The sequence below is a fragment of the Pholcus phalangioides genome, unplaced genomic scaffold, assembly GCF_987345545.1.
Source record: "Pholcus phalangioides strain wild (caught in Gottingen) unplaced genomic scaffold, Ppha-v1.0 ptg000008l_1, whole genome shotgun sequence".
Lineage (NCBI taxonomy): Eukaryota > Metazoa > Arthropoda > Arachnida > Araneae > Pholcidae > Pholcus > Pholcus phalangioides.
In genome coordinates this window covers 32,156,450-32,180,399 of record NW_028301601.1, presented here as the reverse complement: position 1 = coordinate 32,180,399, position 23,950 = coordinate 32,156,450, and the positions used below count along the sequence as shown (strand labels likewise).

Below are 23,950 nucleotides of genomic sequence, written 5' to 3'. Positions count from 1 at the left end.
GTTTACTTTCGTAACATTACGATATAGTTCCTATTATTTTACAATGGTATTGAAAAATGTTACTTACATTGGCCTTTGCTAAATGCCAAATTTAGTTATTGAGAAGCGACCGGCTGGACCCTATAATTGGTGGTACGGCGTGGTATTGACTGCAAGGGTAGTTGTATCACACCAAACCCACCTTCATCATTACTCTGTCGATTCAGTACCAGTAGTGCACTTTGCCATGGCGGTTTGTAAGCAATAAGAAGGTAAAAATCTATAGGTTCACCTGACACCCAACCAGTGGTTAACTATTATTTCCCATTGGAAGAAAGAAATAGTACTGTTTCATGACTAATCAATTTTGTCAAATCATGTTTGACAAAATGATGTCAATTCCGTTATCATGTTGACTAATTATTTTTAAATTATATATACATTTATTTATTCTTTATCTCTAATTCACTACATATTAGAGGTACCCGAAACAGGTCTGCTCAGCCTGGAAATTCAACATCAAAACAGAAATTACTAATGAAAGAAAAGTTATGCTCCATTCTGTATGATGGTCAGAAAACCTGGGAAATTTTGATCACCAAGTTTGACGAAATCACAAAGTTATATATTTCAATGAAAGATGGCACTAAAATATTTTCACTTTTGTTGATTGTCAGACTCAAGGTGAAGCATTCTCTCTCTCGTTTGCGCTACAGACATACAAAAACATTGCTAAAAGCGAGAAATGTGATATGAAAATTCGATTCCTTCTCTGGAATCAAATTTTGTTTCACTGTGCAATTGTTTATTGCCTTTTCCAGAATTATATGGTTGCATGATTAAAAACATAGATGACTTATTCAGCTTACGGAACGCACTCGAAATTTATCCCGGTCTAAAATACATGCCCACGCTTAAAATAATACCCTTAAGCATTCTAATCACGAATATACCAGATGTTTTCATTCATAGATTTGTTTCCATAAATTTTGAGTAGTGAATCGATATTGCACATTATTATCACATCCTGTTTTCCATTGCCAAATTTCTAAATTCCCTATATATTTAGCCACTTGAATCGCATGCTTAACACTTGGAAATCAGTGTGTGTATGTCATTAAGATATACAGATATACAAGAATCATCAAGATATACAACGATAAATAAAAGTTCATAACTGTATTAGAGAATAAAATCAATTTTATTATCGATTAAATGCCAATAGCGTAATCCAGAATTTCATGGTAACAATAGTTTCAGTATTGGTTTTTGCCGAAGAATCATGTTTATGTAAATTTTAATAAAAACATATAATAATAACCATGGTGAAGTGTGTAAAATGGGCGTCTTTGTCACAAAACTGTGAGGAGAAGCCATTACAACGTTATAGATGGGTTACCAAATCCGATTTTACTAAGTATACACCCTCTATAACGATAATTTTTGGGAAAATTTTGAAACCGCTACAACGATAGTATTATTCATTTTTCGCTCGAAGTATTCTTTGTCACGTGTTTTCGATGACGTCTAACAACATCGTCACCACTTCATCGAGCGACGAATGTGTTCGGTATCGCTACTTTTTGTGCGATACGCCAAAGTCTGTAAACCTCTTTATATGGGCAATACACACACACGCATACACATTATTTGGTGGCATTAACAACACCGATTTAGAAAACATACCAACAGCTGTATAAGTTTCATGACACATGATGATAATGCTGCCGCTAGATATAACGATAATCTCTCTACAACGATATTTTTTCTTGGTGCGGTATCGCTACGTATAATAAGGTTTCCCTGTATTATTTACGCAGAACTTTAAAAAACAGATACACCCAATTATACAGATAGCTAAAAAATAGTTTTTTAATATGTATTATCAGAGAGATCTGTTCTTTTCTTATAGTGAGTACTGTAAACATTCTTTCCTCATATTTATTTTACTCCCTCACTGTTGTTCTACTAATTACTGCGCGCTAAAAACGGAGAAAGTATTCAGAAAACCAAAAATTTCACATCTTTTACCTATTAAGTGAAGATCATAGTTTATTTGTCTGTTTACCTTATGGCCCCCCGGGAACAAATTTTTTAACGTGTTTTTCCTTCTTTTTTATCAGCTAGCAACAACCGTATAGCATTAGCCTTTGTTAGCCTATTTACAGATGTTTCCCAACCTGATAATATCACACACGGGCAGAAAACCCGATTGTTCCGAAACATTATCTTTGCTGATGTATAAAGATTATAACGTTATTCAAAGAGAACTACCAGCTCTGAATGCAACGAAAAGAATAAAACGCACAAAAACTTGATTTTTTTTTTTCAACTCTTATCTATACGGACGGGGCCGCGGCAGGTTGGCCATGACCGAATATGAAGGTGGCCGGGGAATACAGGTGATTTTTCTACTATGTCTGTGGAGCCTATTGTCCGTTCCAAGAAAAACTGGCCATGAAGGAAAGTTGGACGTGGAACTGAGGTAGCCGTCTATGGATGTTTCACTGCATTTTCATTACGGCAACTTTCCAAAAATGCATTCAGTTCGGTCTCATATATTATAGTTAATCCATGTGATTTATCCATGTCAAAACTGTATATAACTTCGAAATGGTGTCATTAATCATTCGATATTTTAATCTATGGCTGAGGCAGAAAATAATGCAATTTGGTGATTTTGCTGCAAACATGTCTTATATTAAATGGTTTCTAAATACTTATTTCATGTTCAAGAATATGGCCTAAAATGAAAAAGTAAAACAATTAAATTTAAGTTAAGTTAATTATTTTAATAGTGGAAACTCCATAAAATTTTCTAGGCTAAGTTACGCCATTCTATTCTCTATTGAAACGACTAGTGTACTAGTTAACAAATGATAATTAAATTGCCCATCTGAAAGCATTTGAATGTACCTGAAACCAATTCCTCCAAAGTATGATACTGAAAATTCACCGTGCTTCGCGTGACGTTTAAACGCGTCGAATAAAAGGTGCAGCCGGGAGACGTCACGTACACGTCTTACCCACTTGAAGGGTTTTTCAAAATGAAAACAATTGATACAAAACAAAATACATTCTCTCACCTCTAACGCCATCAGTGCTTCATAAATTATAGAACTTACGATATAAAATTATTCTTTCTGCGCTTACAAAAGCTTAAATAATTCCAGAATGAAGTTTCGTAATGTTTTCCTTATAATTAAAACTTTTTTTGCGAATCCACATTTCCAAGTTACAATGTTAAGTAACGAAATTAATGCATAACAAATGATGTCAAACAGTTCTGTAATATTTTGTGATCTCCAGACTAGACAACGAGAATGTACAATTTCCCATTTAACCCCCCATGTAAAAATACCAAAAAGCCTAATAAAAAAAGAAGTAAAACATAGCTTCGTTAAAGCGAGTTTCGTTTAAATAGAGGGAACTCCATTTCATACGTTATCAGCATTGATGAATGCTGCTGCTAATCTAACGCAGAACTCATTCCGTGGAAGCACTTTATTTACATTGTACTACAAGAATAAGAAAATGAGAAAGGGTTTTCTCTGTGTGCTGTAGCCTCCCCCGTGTATCCATTCCCATTCGCATCCTCGGGAATAAAAATGTAACGAAATTTATGACATGAAAAATTCGTCTCTCAAATCATGAGTCCCTTGTTTCGTATTTCGAAAAGAGGGATAAGGGAAGGTGGAAAGCTAATTTATTATCTTATGATTTATAGCTCCAAGGCTGGGGATTACGTACATGGTTGAAGGGAAATTTCAGGATAATGGAGAGGAAAGAATATTTCATTTCTCGCATATTTTCCGCCTTTTTTTTTTCTTTACTTTCCTAACATGCTCGACCCTCTGGTGAAATTCTAGAAGCGTCATCTCCGTCGCCGTCGAGTTCCCTCAAAATATAGAACCCTGTAATTTTCTTGCCATCTTAAAAAAACAATATGTTTACTCGTTGTTTTAATTAGAACAAGGATGGATTTAGTGAAAATATCCCTGTTTGTAGGAGTGTTGGTTCATGGGTATTTATTTACGCTAAATTTCGCGTTATTCAATGGCTTGTATGAAGACCGAAAGTACCGAAACTTCCTTGAATTTCTTCTTTCGAATGCAATGGTTTATATAATGATATTATAATAACAGAATTTTTATTCCTTTGTTAAAGGGGTCGTTAGTGCTCAATAAAATGGAGTTACCGGCCTCTATTCAGAAAGGAATCTACAACTTGAACGTTTTTTCGCTTTTATTTGTCTTATAATAAATGTTTAATTAATTGGGAAAAGAATATGTTCCTTTCTATATTGTTAAAAACTGTGACTATTGTTGTGAATATATAAAACTTATAAAGTTATCATTCATACTTGAGTCGTTTAAATATTTTCGATATTCAAAGTACGGAATCTCTATAGAAAAATATATCATCGGTCTTTATAAAAACAATCTTAGAAAGCTTACTATAGTAATTTCCTTTTTCTTTTAACGAAGTTCATGTTAGCTAATGTTATTGAATTTATTAAATTATATGAAACCGAAGAGGCCCCCACATTATGAACATGGAATGTAGTTTTTGTAAATGTCCACAATTTGTCCAATTATATGAAAAAGATAGCCTTGCTTTGGCATTGCTGCGACATATATACTGTATACACAAAAATTATATCAATGCACTACTGAGAGGAAAAATATTTCATTTCTCGTATATTATCCACTATTTTGTCTACCTAACTTTCTCGACTCGTTTTCGCTTATGAAATTGCAGAAGCGTCATTTTTGTCGCCGTCGAGTTCTCTCAAAATTTAGAACCCAGTAATTTTCTAAAAATGCCAAAATATCCACTTTAAAATGTCAAAATATACCGTAAAAATTCTGGAAAGATAAAAATTGCAAAATATGTACCAAAAAGAGAAACAATTTAATATGCTTTAAAGAAATTCATTCACCATGAAAAAGAAATAGAAGCAGATACGTTTTTAAAGTTCATATATTTTTTTTTTCCTTAGTGCGCGTTCAAATAAAAAATATCCCACAAATGCATATAATTACTCACTTATGCATAACACTTTTAGACATTTTTTATTTAGGCATTTTTAATTTCTAGGTTGTTGAGGCTGCTCGTTCTGTAATGAAATACTAGTAACAAAATAATGTCAATGCTATTTCTAAAAGAATTGAAAACTTTTGACTATTTTTAGAAATAGCGTTACAATGAAGCAGTTGATATTTAGAAAAAAATTGCAACTATATTAATTCACTAAATCCCACCTCAGAAAAAAAAACCCCGTGATATGAAAATATTATGAGTAATATTCATTTAAAGAATTAATAAAAAAAGTTATTAAGCTTCAAAAAAACATTAAAAAATATGCACTTAGTCTTAGAATTTTTCGATTTTATGCAATCATGTGCATTAATGCTGGAAAAAAACCGAAATATGTATTTGCATATAATCCGAGCTCTAATAATAACAGACTTTTTTGTTCCTTTGGTAAAATTGTGGATAGTATTTGACAAAAATGGAATAACAAATTAATGAAATAATGCATGCTTATATACATATAAAGGTTTCTATAATTTAAAAACGAGTTTTGTTTGATGAATTGTTGAATAATGTTATGCTATTTTCAATCATTTTACTCATTGAGAAAAAAAATTAGGTTTTTTCTCGAAATATAGCTTTATGATTGCTGAATACAGATTGCATAAAACAATTTTAATACGAATTAAGATGTCACGCACGTGAAAACCTAATCGAATGTCATATTAGCATGCATTTAACACTAAAATTTCCCCGGTTCTTGGAAAAACTTATGTTTTTATCTTTAATTAGAACTGAAATGACTTACCAATAAAATAATAAGACCTATTTATTATTATCAATGTCTTAAAATTTTTATTTATTATCATTTTCTGCTTATTTAATTTTTCATGATGCGATAGATGAAGGGTTCAGTTAAAATTGAAGATGCCCACTGTGTTTATTTATATAGGGTATGTATTTCTGCAAATGTTCGAAATCTGGCTAGATCCACGAAGTGATCGGCTGTTTTCAATACGAAGCAGAAAATGGATGTGAAAATTAAACGTACATGAATTATATTACTAGTGTTTTCCTGAAAATAAGTACTAATGGGAGTGGTTCGGGCTTTTAGTTGCTTATTTTTCCACACATTTGAAATGAACCCATTATCTATCGACGCTCAATTAAAATATCAGGTTAAAAAATTTGCTGTGTGCAAACTAATTGAATATAAAACCAGTGTTTTCATTTTTTTTTAAATTTGATTAGAAATGAAATGACTGTCAAACTAATTACGTGATTAACATTTATTATTACCATTTATAATTTTATATTTATCATTTTTTTCCTATTATCATTTCCATAATGTGGTAGATGAAGCTTAAACTGAATCTCCCGCTATAATTTCAACAAAACCAAAGCACATCAAAAGAGTTGAACAATAACAAAGAAGATGCAGCAGATCATAAACCACAAAATGCTTTTATTCAAAACATTTACATTATTTTTATTCAAACTCTTGATCTATACATAGAAGAATTTGGAAATATATTCATTAAAAAACTGCTATTGATATCGAGCTATTTCTTTTAAAATATCATTGAATCATGTTTAGGTAAAATAATAAAACAAAAACGCGTATTCAATCTAATTCTATATAGAATTTCTATTTCTGTCACAAGTATTTTTATAACTCAATTTATAGAAAATTTAAGGAAAAAAAATTAAAACCATTGATATATTCCTGTTCTAAAAACAATTTTATCTGCAGTAGTATTTTTTTTTACTTACCCCCTAAATGCATATTTTGTAATTTCCAAAATAATCTCAGCATGGTTAGACCATGTATCAAAAGGAAAACATCATATATAACTAGTACAATCGCCAAATATATTTATAATGTCTTTCCCTTTGAAATCAATTTCTCTGTAAAAAAAAAAAAATAATCGTAACTTTTTCCGAATAATTTCCTGTTATTTTTTTATTTTTGTCGAGAAACGATGGAGAGCATCGAACGGCATGAGAATAAATATAATTTTTGTGACGATAATCCGACAGGGGAGCCATTACAATTTATGTTTCGAGCTGTTAGAAATCATTGCCCCCCTTTTTTTTATTATCACAAATGATTTAGATCTCCCAAGAGAATTTGAATATTCCAATTTCACTTGGTCTCAAATGTTATATAAATTTACTTTGATATTTTCAAGAATAACATTTTTTCTCTTGCATTTTTTATCTTATATTTATTTTTTATTGAAAAAGAAATTTTTTATATGGAAATTGCGAAAGTGATTTCATTTGTCTCTCAACGTTTGAATCACATTCTACATGTATATAGAGTATATAGTACCACATAACTATTTCAATTTATATATTTCTAAACTTTTATTCACTTTCCATTCCTCTGAATCCACACTACGATATTTAATTTGCATTTTAGTGAATTTGTATGGCATTCAAAAATGTTTTCTATATCATTCATTCCCTGAAATATCGTAATCTTCGGTAAATTCTCGATACTAGTGTGTAGGATTGATATTCAAATTAGTCATTGAAATATTTCCATGGGTAAATTTTTAATGCTGGAAAACTCTTATGAATGCAGGATTCCGTATGAATAATTCTTTGATGTATTTCTATTACCAGAGAATGATGGAAATTATTAGTTTAGGTATGTTTTGACGTTAAGCCGCTTAAGCTGTCGACATTCAAAGTGATCCACCCGTGGTCAATGTTAATTAAATTTCGTTATTGGATTGTGTAAAATTGCCGAAGGAAACTTTCAATATTTTGCATTATAATCCGGATGAATGAATTTTTGAAAGATGTTTTGGTTTATTACAATAATAGAAGGTATTAGGCGATAAAGCTGCAGGCGAAATCAGTAATTTCACTACGAATTGCTCTTCATTATACCTAATTATTGTGTGTATCTAATCACATTAGCCAACAATCAGAATTAATTTCCAATAAGATTGTTTATATATGGAATAATTCTGAAAGAATTTAATTCCGTTTGAAAATTCATAAACTAAATATATCTTTCCTTACTTTTCCAAAATTAATGGAAATTCGCGGATTAACTGAGACAATTCTGATTAAAATCTCTCCTCAGAGAGTAATCGAATCTGTAATATGATAATGGAGATAGATGCCGTTACCTGAATGACTGAATATATGCACACACGACTGTTACAAACAGGGTATTTCAGAAAGGAAACTACCAAACTTCCAAATGGAAAAGCTTTGTTACTTAATGGAGGAGGGGGGGGGGGGGACGGGATTTCAAATATGCCGATGGGTGAAATTAGCTGAAACTTGGGCTAAGGAATGGTACCACAGTCTCTCATACACAGGGGTCGAATCTCATTGCGATTGATTCCGAATGGTCGCCTTGCCTACCAAGGATATGGGATAAGTGTAGAGTCGAATTCAACCTCTCACTGTGCAGGTGGTCCGGGTACGAATCCCGGTTCGGGCATGGATGTTTAATAACACTAACAAATTCCCTGGGCGGATAATGCTGATCCCTTGGGAATACGTGAGGATCACGTTATTAAAAGAAAAGTTCATGCAATTCCTGTTCTACAATGGATGTGCATGTCATTTTGATCCTCTCATCTGAATGCACATTGTCAAAGGCGCCTATAGGCAACCTAAAATACCCAACTCCCAATCTGAACTCGAATACAATATACGTGTAAACTCTCACATACTTTTTTGGAATTTTATCTCAATGGACATAGTTCAGGTCCCTTTAGGTTCCACGTCAGTTCCCCTGATTTTCTTGTACTCTCGCAGTTTTGTGTACGTATTTATACTTTCACACGTGTAAGCACTTGGGCATGGTATATAAATGCATATTGTCAAAGGATCCTCTAGCCCTGTAATACCGACCTCCGAACTCCTTTTATAACCTGATTATTTTTGTATACATTTGACCTCGTACGTGCTTATTAAAATAGTATCTGTTTGCACATACATGACTAGAGGTCCTTTAGGTCCCACGATAGGGACCTCAATAATAACCCCCATAACACAGAATTTCCTCCGGCAATGCCACGCCCTCCAGGGCAATTGTCTTATACGGCATAAGTGACAGATCCTGGTCGTGCTCGATCTGTTCCGTTTGGTTCTCTTCTGCTGTATGTGTATGCCTCAGAGATGAACTGTCCAAGCTGATACAGCTTTTAATACTCCTGGTGTAGTTTTAACGATTACCTCGTCCCACATGAACACGTCGTGAAATAAAACGGCTGTATTGCCGTCTGTTGGTCAAAACTTCAATGAATTTTGTGAAGCAATGGTTTCTGAAATTTCAGGCCTTCCCATGCAATGCACCACTTGTGTGTTGTATCTTCTTTTTATCTATAAATATTTTTAAATTATGTAATTTTGAGATTTAAAGAGCTCTCTCTGAAGCACTCAGTTGACTGTTACAGTTTGCTTGTATAGTAATAAAATTGCATCCTATTAAAATATAATACAAAAATTCGGTTTCCTAACATTTAGTAAAATGTGAACAATTCATTGCATTCGCCATCAATCATATCATACTCTCGCCGTTAGCCAGAAAATTTATTCTAAAGATTTTACCAGTTGTACACTACTTTTGTCCTCTTCGGTTTATACATATTTTACAAAGAAATAGAGATGGGGATATCAGGACATAAAATATGAAATCAATGGCATACATTCCATATAATATGCTGTGTTCCTCGGTGTAAATACTCCAATATTCCCTCGCATATGCACGCCGCAGATACGGTAGGATATCCATATAACAGCTGACACGTAAATCTATTAGCCGTTCATTATCCAACCTACAACATGCGGTAATATGGTTATCGTGATGACATCGCAAGGCTAGTTTGGATCAGCGTTGTGCTGCTGGTATATAATGTTAGAAGACGTTCCTCTGGAGTGGAAATGATAATTTCTGCATGGGGGGGCTTCTTATCCCACATTAAACTACTGAAAACCAGATTTTCTCATGTTATTCTAAAATAAAACGCCACAATTGACGGCCACGCTCCTATCACTCGGGGGGGGGGGTGTTAGCGCACGTGATCAAAACATTATTTTCACGTTCTGTTTTTTTAAAGCTATTTCCAAGCATACCTGGGGGAAAAAACTGTGAACTAATTTCAGTATTTCGGAAAACAAATATTTGCAGTCAAGCTCTAACTGTCCCTAAATATTTATATATGCCATGCCTATTTTTGGCTGACGTTTCGTTTGTTCAAGGACATGTTAATAGACATGTGTTAATGTAATTTCTATAGTTGTTCTGAAGAAGAAATCACATTTTTTCACACATACAAATTAAAGTTTCTAACAATATAGATATGATAGTAAGTTATAAAAATTTTGTTTGCAAAGAAATTTAATTTTCTAGGATTGTTCGAAAATTGAGTTTTTAGAACTATTTTCTAAACATTCAATGCAATATCTTTTTTTTTTTTTTCGTGTGCGTGTAACCGTAATCAGAAAGTATTTTTTTAAAAAAGAAAAGAAAATGTACAACTTGGTACAAGAGGTTTCCCGTAATTATTAATTATTTTGATTTGAATAAAATTAATTAATATTAATTAAAAGCCAATTAACTGAAAAGGGGAACACATAGCGAAAAAATCAATATAAATAATGAAAAAAATTACTTTGGACACTTCCATTCTAACGCATCAGAATAGTTAAACGGGACGGATACTCACCGTACTTTCTTCGGATATAGTTACTATTTGGTAGTTGTTATAGCAGAAACCCAGAGTCTCGATGCGATGACTTTAAGTGACGTGGACTGTATATAAAGTATTAAATTTCGCAAATCCTCCAGAACAATTTTTAATTTAATTTATGGTTTCTAGGATGATGATATACTCAAAATACTTTTTGTTATTTTAAGTTCCCTGTTAGACTTACGTTTAGGAATTAGCTACTATACACCGATAAGTATCGCCACCCTTGTAAATCGTTTAGCTTATGTATATACACCCATCCTCTCTCTTCTGACATCACCAGACTTACCACGAAGCAACGTTAATGCATTATAATCATTGTTTCTGTATAGCACCATCATGATTAAATTGGAATACCTACTCGGAATATATGAAATTCAGGTATCCGTCAACCGGATAAATGAGAAAATGCTGATTACACAGGGGATAAAAAGGATCCTTCTCGTTCGTGTAACATGCGTCACGATTTTCTGTAACAACTTTTTTTTTCTCTTTTTATTTCCCATTTACTCACTGAATAGAAGAGGAGGACGCTCTCTGCGCCTGTCTTTCATTATCAATCTATATCCCCTGTATTATTGTATGGGACCATTAGTCTGCAGCAACGTACACGCGCTTTCCCAATCCAGAATGGAAAAATGGAGCTTATTCAATACCTGAGATCGGTACAATAGCCCTTACATTCAGGTAACGCCCTTCCATTTTCCCAAAAGTGTCGTCGTGGTTATGAGCTTTTTGAAATGGAGTTAATTTTTCCCTTCCGTTGTCAATGGGAATTACCGGTTGTTTCCGTGGCCATGAAACCAATTGCCGTCTCTTATTCCCTCGCGAACGGCCTCCCCCATTACAATTTCGAATTCAGTTATTCAGGCGAACGATAACGGTTTCATCCTGTAGGAATAATAATGATATGTATAATAGAGTAGAATAAATAAATATTCAAACTGGCACTTAAATAAAATTTTGGTTTTCTTTACCTGTTTGGTATAATAATTATTACGCGTTCAGCCCCCCGATTCAGTGTAGGATTTTAAACCATCCATTACCCGAGTGAATTTAGATGATTATTCAGAATAGGAAATTATTCGCTAACACACAGAAAAGTACGCAACGTTTTAAAAACCTATTTGTGAAATAATTGATTTGATATTTATCGCTGTGTTATCCTGAAACGTGAACGAAATGAGTTAAATGACCGGATCGAATTGATAGCGTTGAGTTACTGAATGCTGTTGTGATTTACTTTGTGAATAATCTATTCATAAAAGTACAGGGTGCTAATAAATACAGTTCCCTTACTCTGAGTAGCATTTCTCCATAAACTACTGACACGAATACAGTCAAAATTTCGGAATATCTAAGTGCGACCACGGAAGAGAGATTTATGCAATAAATCTCAGACCTATATCTCCCATCAGTATACTGAATCTACTCAGACCTATGTAACGTTATGATAAACCTATTACTTGGTATATACGCTGTATGCGTTATATACTTTTTGGAAAGAAACTACTTAAAGTACGGGAACTTCTATTATAAACGCCTTGCAGATAGGGTGATTCGAAATATATTAAAATTATTAAAGTATTGTAGATAATTAAATTGGACATTGTTTTTCCTATAAAGTAGGTCGATAAATGTTGATTCAGTGGCCGAGGACGCTTTCAAGTTACACAGCCGACTTTGTTATTGGTTGTTTTTCGTCTTTCCGCTTACTGATTGTCACCGATTGGTTTCACCACTTAACCGGTTAACGCCCAGCGTCCTATAGATCAGTTAAATCATTATTCTATATTTACTCAGGCATTTACATCAATATTTCTAGAATTGTTTTTTCTTCAAAATTCTGGACATATTGCCGAATATTGTTTTTTACCACCGATTCCAAAACTATATGTTTCAATAATTATGCAATTATTCCTCATTTATCTTTAAATTTTTTGTCTTACTAGTTCTGAAATCTTTCGGTAATTTTTTTCTCCTAGATCTTGAAATCAAATTTGATCAAATCTAGATCAAATTTTCTGCAGATATTTATGTTCGAGTCATGATAACCCATTTTTTTCCCATGCGCAGCACATACCTCTTCAAATGGGGGCATCAAATTTCTACTAGCATAGATATACTCACTTCGGCTAATTGAAAGCACCCTTAATGTTCGACTGATTACAAAATAAAAATACTAACCTGGCCAAAAAACATGGTGATGCAAATCATTGTATCTTATTTTAAAAAGCTAGTAGAAATTTGAGCAAATGAGGTTTTTTTCCTTTATAAAAACCGTTAAAAAATAGGTACACATATGTGTACCTATTTTGAGGTACACATATGTGTGTACTCCTCTCACCCAAGAGGTACACATATGTGTACCTCTTGGGTGAGAGGGTTAAAAATAAAAATTCCATAATATAATTTATTGAGAAAATTCCGAATTTTTATATTATATATCTTTACTACACTCATATCTACATTTAAACATTAAAAAAGTCTTAAACAAAAAAAAAACCGCACCAAAATCCCCATTTTATAAGGAAAATGAATCTTCGGCCATTTTGACCGGTATCAGTCCTTCTATGTTGAACGAAATGTCGGTCCTTCTAGTGTACTACGGATACATTTTTTTTCGGATTTTATGTATGCTTCTAGAATCGAGGGTTCGCGAGTTAGTATTCTAAGCTAAAAGGATTTTCTTATGCATCCCGTGTATCATAAAAAATTCGCGTAAATTTATTATTAATAAACTTTTCTTTCAATCTAAATAAAATACGTTCCGACCTCCCCTCAATCTATGTTTTTGCTTATTTTTTTTCTTTATTTGTAGGTACTGAAGGAAACCTTCGTACCTACCACTAAATTTGCAAAATCTCAAAACGCTCTAACCAGTGACTTATATTTCTGACTTTTTACGTATCAAACCTCGGGTTTCAATCACATTATAAGCTCCGATTGGTGGAATTCCTCAGTTCAACTACCGAATTACAAAATTCTACATAGCACGCAGTCTTACTTAGGCCGGGACAACACTATAAAAGTTTGTTTTATAAAAGTCCTTTTATAAAACATGAATGATTCAACCGCGAAGCTTATCGGTTATATTTTCTGGAATGTAACCTATCAGCTTTATTGCTTGGATTTTTTTAAGTTTTATCAGAGAGGTTTTATCAAACTTTTATAGTGTAATACGGCCTTACACAGTTTATGGGGTTCCAAAATGATTTTTCGAGGTGAATAATATACAGAGTGCCACAATAACATGAACGGATTCTGTAAAATCGTGAAAAATTAAAAAAAAAAATTGACGTACCCCCCGGAATGCAATTTTTTCCTGACACGAAAGCGAGTTAAAATTCTTTTTTTTAGGTAGCAGCGCTCTGTAGTGTTGTTTCTTGATAATGTAAATTTTATCATTTTAAAATCAATGGGAATCAGCAACTAACTTATGAACAAATTTACCCTAGATAATACTGAATGCGAATTGAATTACAGCTTTGTTCAGTTATTATGTCTCATCTAAAGATTGTGGACACGAGTAAAAAAGGCAGAATTGATGTAGATTGTGTAATTTAGATTTTTTTTTCATGTATTCTGGTGTCAAATAAAGCCACTAATCAGCGAGAATGTCACCTATTTTTTTGTTGTTCCAAAAATGAAATCCTACTCTTAGTGAAGTCTAAAAGCACTAATCGCGAAACCTGGTGCATGAATTTGTTGATTTGTTTTTATGAGTTTTTTTTAAAAATATTTCTAAATTTATGGGGGAAACACCCAGTATTTATTTAATTTGCACTTCAATTTGAAAATAAAAATATACGTACTACATATTGGATATTTTTCGTGTTCAAGAGAAATCAATACTTCTAAAACACACAGCGGTTTCCAAATACTTCTAATCGCTGACCCTCTTGGAAATCTTGGTGTCTGCAATGAACCCATTTATAGCAGCAGAAACCTACAGCCATATAACAGTGAGACTGTTCTCGAACAATGGAGTGCATTCAATCCAGTACTAGCAAGTATGATGTGATAACAATGTCATCTACTGGACTGCAAAAGAACTAAAACAACGTTTCATACTGCTATCGAGCAATGTCACAGCAAGTGAAATTTTTGTCAAATCAATAACAATATTACTATTGGGGTCTATTAACGTTGCAGCGGTACTTTTGCGCGTTAATTTGATTAAAACTTTTCTTTTTAAGCGTGTTTTATTATCTTTATTTTCAACTTGCCATCATTATTTTGTATAAGTCTAAAATTAAGGGGCGAACGCCAGGGAGTCCAGCCAATTCTTATTTGGGAACCACTGTACTAGAATAATAGCAAGATTTGTCATTATTCAGAATCAAAGTAACAACTCATAAAATTATTTTCAATTACATAAAACCGAACAGCCACCTACTATCAAGGATATAAGCAAACATAGAATCCTCCAAATATATAAGAAAACGTCCGAAAGAGTAAAATCTAAAGAAAAAACACTTTTTTTTTCTTCTAAAGAATATTCAACACTTCTCTCGACCGCAAAGACGTAAAAAAATCAGAAAAATTTGTCGAAACGCTCCTTTTCTCGCACATAAGAATGTCCATTCCGACCACCTCGAAATAACTACCTTAGGGCTGCTTTTATGTATCCGATGCGAAGTAACGGTAAAATGACAAACCGTATATATATATACACACACAAAGTAGAGACGGGCTACTATATATATATATTTTTTTTTTTTTTTCAGAGTTGTACATTTTCAGTTCTACCTCCTCGCTTCCAAAGCACCACTATCGGTAATTACGTGGTAAAAAATAAGGAGAAAAAATGTAGTAAGTAGGTCCGTGTAAAATAGTTCCCTTTTTCGGAACGATCGAACTGGCCATTCTAAAGGAGGAAAAAAAATCTGAAATATATATATATATATCAGAAAGAAGAAAGAAAGTAGAAGATAGAGCAAATCAGAAAGAAAAAAATGTTGAGAATTTTCAGTAGCGGGACTGAGTTTAAGGAGTTTTCAGCGATTCTTTTGAAAAGAATTTCTTTCGAGTACCCGAGTAACAAAAAGGAAAAATATCTATAAGAAGTGTATGTACGGCCGAAGAAATGTTTCCGGGGTAAGACCGTTTAAGGCCATCTGTTTTGAAGTCAGATACCAGGGTGATACAAAATATATAAGGAAAAAAGGTACATGGCTGATATCGGATACGTTTCTAAAGATGCATTTTTTTTTATCCTTTGACTTTTCTCCGTTTTTCGAGAGGAAAAAAAAATTCTGGAAATTTAGATGTTTGTTTCAGCGTTATTCATAAGAGAACAAAATATGTTGTTAATGTTATTCACTGGTCTCAGTAACCTTGAAAGCAAAAGTTGTATCCATTTATTTACTGAAATGTTATTACCAATTTTTATTCCAGATCAGTGTTTCTCAAACTGTTTGATGTCGCACACTGTTTCTTAGTGAATATCAATGCTCTACGGACCCTTTGTAGAACAGGTCAATGCTACGCGGACCCCTCCCGCCGTAACGCCAGAAAGTTAATTTCGACACCACTCTCACATAAAATGTAGCTATTGATTTTTTTATAATTTGCATATCATAAAAATTTAATAAAAAACAATTTCGATGTACAAAATGCGTCACTCCCTTTAATGGTAGCAAATAAAAATAATCCCGCAGATCCCTTCAAGAATTGGAGGTGTTGAACAGTGGCGTTGTATTTGTATTTGTATTTGTAATACTCACAGACCCAGAGGTCCGCGGAACATATTTTGGGAAACACTGCCATAGATAGTAGTTAACGTATTACTGCGCGTATTAGTGAGAACTCGCATAACATTAAACATAGTTAACCAACTCACCCCAAAACACTAATCAATTTTAAGATTTTGAATGATAGTTAAGTCCCGCAGTAGCTTTGCATGCAGAGGTATTCAGAACTCATGGGCGAAATTTGAAAAAAAACAATTGAAAACATTTGAAAAACCAATGTTAGTTCGACACATTAGCAACACACCAACATAGCTGATGCAAGCATGATCGCAACATGACTGACGAACTGCTAGACGGCGCTGCTATTGAATGCCAAGTGCGGATCCAAACAGTGTGATGGGGGCGATTCGTCCTCCAAAGGGCCGAATAATATGAAAAAAGAAATTGTCCATCTTGAAAAATACGGGATGTGATCAGATGCACGTGCATAACAAGTCGATTCTCCTACACATTACCTGCGTCCGCTCTATTCGCAGCTGAAGATGACTGCCTTCATTCCATTTGTTGCTGGAGATGTCTACTTTCGCTCTTTTTAAACTGAAAATGTCCTGCTTTCCCTCCATTTTGAAGCTGAAGATGTCTACCCCACCTTCATTCGCAGCTGAATATATCTAGAGATGTCTGCCTCCACTCCATTCACAACTGAAGATGTCTGCCTTCGCTGAAGAGTGAATCCAGGAGGGGTGAGGGGCGATGGGAATGATCGCCCCTCCCAAGAGCCTAAAATTTCTGTCCCGTAAAATACGGGACGATCAGATCAACTTACACAATCGCCCCCCCCCACCCTATCGTCCTGGATCAGCACCTGTGGAATGTGTAATGTCTTATGGTTTCCCCCACTTCGCCATTCCTACGATAGGTATCAAGCAAGTTTCAAGAGCAAAACAAGGGTATGAGTTCCATTCATGTTTCTACAGACAGGGATTCTTTGGAAGCCTAAAGGCTGGATAGGGAGCGTTTTCCGACAAGACTCTTGGCAGATCATAAAATCTTCGAATCGATTGCACTAGTTTCTGTACAATACCGACTCATTCGTTAGCAACATGCAGGATGAAGAGAGCAACATGCTGGGCTGGAAGAGATCTCGGCAACGGGATAACTCCAGTGGCAAAGTTCTGGCGTTCATTCATTCAGCATGAAGGGTGTTCCAGGAATATGAGATCACCGCAAGAAGCCCGTTTCGAACTTATATCGAAGTTTTTTGATCTAGCAAACTTCTTGTCAGAAAACACTACTGGTGCATTCTCTTTCGCAGCACCATACATTAAAGGCTATATTATATATATATTCATATTCATTATATAAGACTTAAGAATGCACTTTTTCTTTCAAATCGAGCACAACTGCGGTCTATCGCCATGGGCAATTTACTACTGAGTGAGCTGTGCCCGAAAGTGGGAGTGTGTGTACATAAAACAGTCCAAGTGCGTGCATAGTGTTGTGTTTGATTTTAAATGAAGCCACATCTATATTTTAGTAGTGATTTGTAGTGATGATTGTACCGTTTGTAGGCCTGTTGCTCTCTGTGGAAAGACTTTTTAACTGGGACATCCGCTCGCGTTTTTGCATCAAAGTTGGGAACGAAAGAAAAACCAACTTCAGACGACCATCACTGCGGCGACTACAAGACTTCACTAAAAAACCTTATCCATAATCAAAATGAGAAATCTTTTCATTTACTTATATTGAAAAAAAAATGTACGTATTTATTTCTTATAGCAAAAATATTATTTCAATTATCATCATCCGAACATGAAAATGGAATTCCCATGACTAGAAATATTTTGCGCAAGTTTTCTTCTATTTTTTCTTTTCCTCGCTTTATATTCCCATGTGATTAGCTTCCGGATATCTTCATTTCGGTTGAAAAGTGAGTAAAATACGGAAAAACTAGAAGAGAAAAAAATATATACACTTATATCAGGAAAGATAAGTCGGCAGCATTTTGTTTCCTGAAATAGGTGAGAGAAGTGTGAAATTTCGTGAGAAATGCTTAAACGATGGAAACAAAAATACTAAGGAAAAACACCGTCACGGTATTTTTTTTTTCTTATTCGGAATGTGTTAATGAAGGATTCGCGTGAGAAGAATCAACCTACAGCAGAGGAAACTGTCAAAAATTTGTTGCACGAAACATTGCTGCTGCTTCTTTTTGTTTCCACTTTTATACAGTACTTTTTTTTTCCAGGAGGTCTCGGTCGAAGTATTTTGAATGTTGTTGTGAAAAATGTATCTTCAAAGCAAAAAGAATGACAATAAAGCAATACAAAAAAAAGGAGAAAGTTATTCACCAGAAATTCACTTTATACATATAACGGTAAAAATACCGGAAACTCAACTCCCGTTGCTTCGAAACGTTCGGACACTTCCGCAATCTCATTAGTTTCGAGCAGCTCCAACTTCCTATAATATCCCGTAGGGAATAGTGTTCGAGTTGTTGCAGTTTTTTTTGTTGTATATTTTCTTCTTTTTTTGAACTTGTATAATATTCCAGAGATGGTTTTGCTCTAAGAAATAAATTTTCCCATGGAAAGCTTAGTGACGTAGTAATTGACGCCATTTGCATAGAACGAAGCTAAAGAGAGAAGGAATAAAATATGTTTTCTAGGAAATAAGTTTTGTATAATTATCAAAGTGTCATGAATGAAATTATGTTTCCAGATTGCAGACTGATAACATTTATTTCTGTGTTATTTATTAGAGTTTTTCTATGATATGAATTTAAAAATAGTTTTTTAAACTGAAAAATGTTTCCTAGACACAACGTTAAGTTTCAATATTTTAATTTTTCTCACGATGATTATGTGTTCGTAATGTAAAAAAGACATGTTGAATTATTTTTCAAGCGGACGTGAAAATTATGAAATTTTTCTGACTCCTTATGATGTTTCGAAATTAAATAGCATTTTTTCTATACTGTTTAATCTAGGGATAAATTGAAATGAATAAATAAAACCACACACGCACACAACATTTTGCGTATTTCCTTCTACGGTTTGGGTTCCCATGAAAAGACAATATTGTAAAATTCATTGAGTTGAGCATCCTCTAGAACACACACACACATTGTGGTCCTATGTACTCGATATCCATAATTGTTGCTGAAAAATTATATTTCCCATATATTTGAATTTATTTTGAGAACGAGGAGAGTGAGAGAATTATTTGAGCTTGAGATATCATAGAGATGATTTTGCTGTAATACATTTTCCCATGAAAAGCTCAGGGACGTAGTAATTGACGCCATTTGCATTTGTTTGGAGAACGAAGCCAGACAGAAGAAGAAAAAATGTTCTCCACGATATATAAGTTCTGTATAATTATCAAAATGTCATGAATGATATCATGTTGCGACAACCAGACTTATAATATTTTTTTCTGTGTTATCTAATCGAGTTTTTCCTCAGACATGAATTTTAAAAGTAGTTTTTTGTAAAGTTAAAAATATTTTCAAGATAAAACCAACCGTTAATATTTTAATTTCCTGCACGGTGATTATATGCGTGTAATGTAGAATTGCGTATTTATTTCTATCGCTTCAAATTTCCACGACGAGAAAATATTGTAACTTTTCATTAAATTGAGTGGCCTCCAGATCAGCACGCATTGTGATCCTAAATACTCGATTACCCTAATTGTAGCCAAAAAATACGATTTTCAATAAATTTGAATGTACTTTAAGAACGAAGAGAAGTGGAAGTATTTCTTGAACTTTTGTAGACTCTTTTAGAGATTATTTTCTCTAACAAACAAATTTTCTCATAGAAAGATTAGTGACGTAGTAGTTGACGTCATTTGTATTTATTTGGAAAACAAATGTTGAGATAAGAAAAAAAAAATGTCTTGTTTGAGATAAATTCTGTATAATTATCCAAATGTCATGAATTAATTATGTTTCGAGATAGAGACTGATAATATTCTTTTGTGTGTTAGCTACTAGAGTATTTCTCAGATATATATTTAAAATTAGTTTTGTGAATGAAAAATTTCTTCTAGGTAACGTTAAGTTTTAATATCTTAATTTTCCGGACCGTGATTATCTCCTTACAATGCAGGAATGACATGCTGAATCACATTTTTCAAACAGACACGTGAACATTATATAATGTTTTTGAGTCCTGATAATATTTCGAAACAAAATAGTATGATTTTTTTTGTATCCTCTTTAATCTAGGGATAGGACCCTTCAATGTATTAAAATAACTGAGGGAGTTCAATAGATTTTAATGGCATGTTTATTGACATTTCCAAAATATTTGATGAGATATTTTCTTTGTGCAATTTTGCGTATTTATTTCATCCGCTTTGGTTTTCCATCAAGAGAAAATATTATAAAATTTAATGAAGTTGAGTGCACCCCAAATTAGCACATAGTGTGTGATACTAAATACGCAATGTACATAACTGTAGCCAAAAGAAAAGTAGATTTTCGACAAATTTTCATTTCTTTGGAGAACGAAGAGAGAGAGAGAGGGAATTTTGACTTTATATTAATATTCTAAATATGATTTTGCTCCAAGATATAAATTTTCCCATAAAAAGCTGAGTGACATAGTGAATGACGTCATTTGCATTTCTTTAGAGAATGGTTGAAAGAAAGAAAAAAAGTTCTGTATATTTTTATTCACATGTCATGAATGGAGTTAGGTTTCGAGAGATCCAGACTGATAATATTTTCACATTTTTTCTGTGCTTTCTATTGGGGTATTTTCTTAATTATTAATACAAAAATAGTTTTGTGAGCTATTTTTACGTACGAGAACATTATTTTAAAATAAATTTCAGTGATATTAAGGCATTTTTCCATAAATTTCAATATTTAGGGCATTTTTCCATAGATTTAATTAATTTAGGGCATTTTTCATGATTTTCAGTAATTTTAGGACATTTTTCATGACCTTCAGATCTCAAGGCACTTTTTTCACATTTTGGAGCATTATTTTGCATGTTTCAGCATAATAAAGAGGGATATTTTCCCCAAGCTCTCTCTTCCCTAACTTCATTTCTACTATTGGCGATTTTAGCAACAATTGGCAATTTTACTTACCTTTGATATTGTTTTTGTCAGTGATAGGAGATTTTCTGGCGATAGTAGCAACTATTTGAGATTGATTTCACTTGCGTACCTTTGGCATCATTTTTGACAATGCTGGAATTTTCTCGAGGAAATATAGTCAGCCTATTTATAAAGTTATATTTTTATGTTTTTATTGCATATTTTTCCTATGGTATGATTTTATGACATATTTTTAGTTCTTTCAGGATAAATGCATTTTGTGGATCATATTTCATACTACATAAGGAACTTTGCTCTACATAGTAATTTTTTTATTCCATAACTTTATAATACATCTCAATATATTTTTCACTTGAATTTCTTTTCTTTCCTTCCTCGTCCAATATGCTGCTGTGATGCAATGCTTTCTCAATATCATCATTTAAATGTCTGACTATTTCAAATAAAAGGTGCAAAATATCTCAACCGTGGGTATATTATTTATGTATATATTGTGTTCTATATAAATTTTTCCATTACCAAGTTGATGAATATTGTGAAAACTCAGAAAACTCCAACATATAAAAAAAATTCAGCTGAAGCCTAAAGGAAAAAGCAAACAACATATGTAAAGTTGAAAAATGAGAGTGCACGAATTCGTCTTATGTATCTCTCTCTCTACTCCATTCATATACTCCATAAGAAAATGAAAAACAGAATTCAAGGAAATATGGAAACTAAATGAACGCAAATTGCACAAGTAAAAAGTTCGTTATTCCTGCGAGAAGCTTCAAAGAAACCAAAACATAAAATTTACACGAGAGAAGATGGAAATAGGCAGTTTGTGGCCAGACCAAAAAATAAAAATATGCGGCTCAGAGGCTTACAAGGGAAAAAAAGGAAAAACAGCATCGCATGTGCTACTTTCGCTTGACAAATGATTCATATGCGCGTAACCGAGGTGAAAAAGAATAATATATAGATCTCTCTCCCTGTGTTTTGTTACGAGAAACCATTGTTTTAAAATTTATCCCTAAGATCTCTCCTCCTCCTCCTTCTATTTTTGTTCAAAAAATAGAAGAGAAAAATGTCGTTTTGGAAAATTTCTCCTCCTGATATATACAACTCCAATTCTTTCAGATGCAAAGAAGAGTATATTGAAAATGAAAGTTATTTATTGCAGCTACCAATAAATAACTTGAAAAGTTTCCTCTCTTTTAAGTTTTTTTATTTTTTTTTATTTCTATTTTTGTACACTTAATGCGCGACGTTTCGGTCTTCTTTATTTGAAAATATCGTACGAGTGATAAATTTGATATGTATGTGATATATATGAGGCAATTTCCTTCCATCATGCTTTAGCTATCATAGTATGAAAATGTTTTTGTATGGAGAACTCTATGAAGTTCTATACCGGTTATTTTGGACTGTTTTGCTGATAAAAATGTTTTGAACGTTAAATTATGTGTTGAGATATTAAATCGGAAGCGCACGCGCGTTGTAATTCGGACGCGGAGACGCGTGTGGTATTTTTGAACTCGCAATGTGTCCATCACAGATGTTGGGGATATATGATCGAAGTGTTCAAAATTTTCAACGGGATAGATAGGATGGACCATGAACTTTTAGTACACCGCCAATCGACTGCTTTTACGAGGGGGGGGGGGGGCACCAGTATTGATTGGTAAGGGACAATACGAGGTTATGGTGTCGTAGGGAATTTTCTCTAATAGGGTTGGTAATAAATGGAATAGCTTACCCCCTGGATGTAGTAAAATGTAACACAATTGAGACGTTTAAAAAGAAATACGATAAACATGTTGGAGTAAATCGAGAAGCTATCCATGCTTAGAATAAGACAACCATAATATTATTTATGGGTATTGTATTATGTGTATATATTGTTTATAATTTTTGTGATTGCGCGATTTAAGTGGGATGCTGTATTTTTGAAATATATGGCATCCATATTTCTGTTATGAGCATCTTTTTCTCAGCCATCTCGTTGGGCATTTTGCCAGTTTTGGCGTTGTGTATGTATTTGTATTCATTCATATGGCACCCATTGAAATCTGACCGAACCTTTCTTCCTTCAAATAATGTTTTCTCGCTCTCTTTAGACGCTCATTGCAAAATATCAGCGACATTGCGAGTCAGCGTCATGGTCGCTGAAAATAGTTCGCCATTTATTCTCTTTAGACGCTCATTGCAAAATATCAGCGACATTGCGAGTCAGCGTCATGGTCGCTGAAAATAGTTCGCCATTTATTTTGTCGTTGTCTTGGACAATTTTTTCGTCGAAACTAGGTTATGATACAAATCAACGTGCCTGTGGCGTGTAAAAATTTCAACCGAAAGTGTATTTTTTTATTGCGACCACGTATGAAATATTCAGACACTCTTTTGTTTGTTTTTTTCATCGATGATGATGGTGCAAGTGTTTCTACGCACATGCGCAA

General features: G+C 33.5%; 1 protein-coding gene across 1 annotated transcript in view; it reads left to right on the top strand.

Annotated features, from left to right (window-relative positions):
• Positions 1 to 23,950, top strand: part of LOC149084187 (neural cell adhesion molecule 2-like) — a 265,084-nt gene that overhangs the window by 131,251 nt on the left and 109,883 nt on the right. The window lies entirely within an intron of this gene.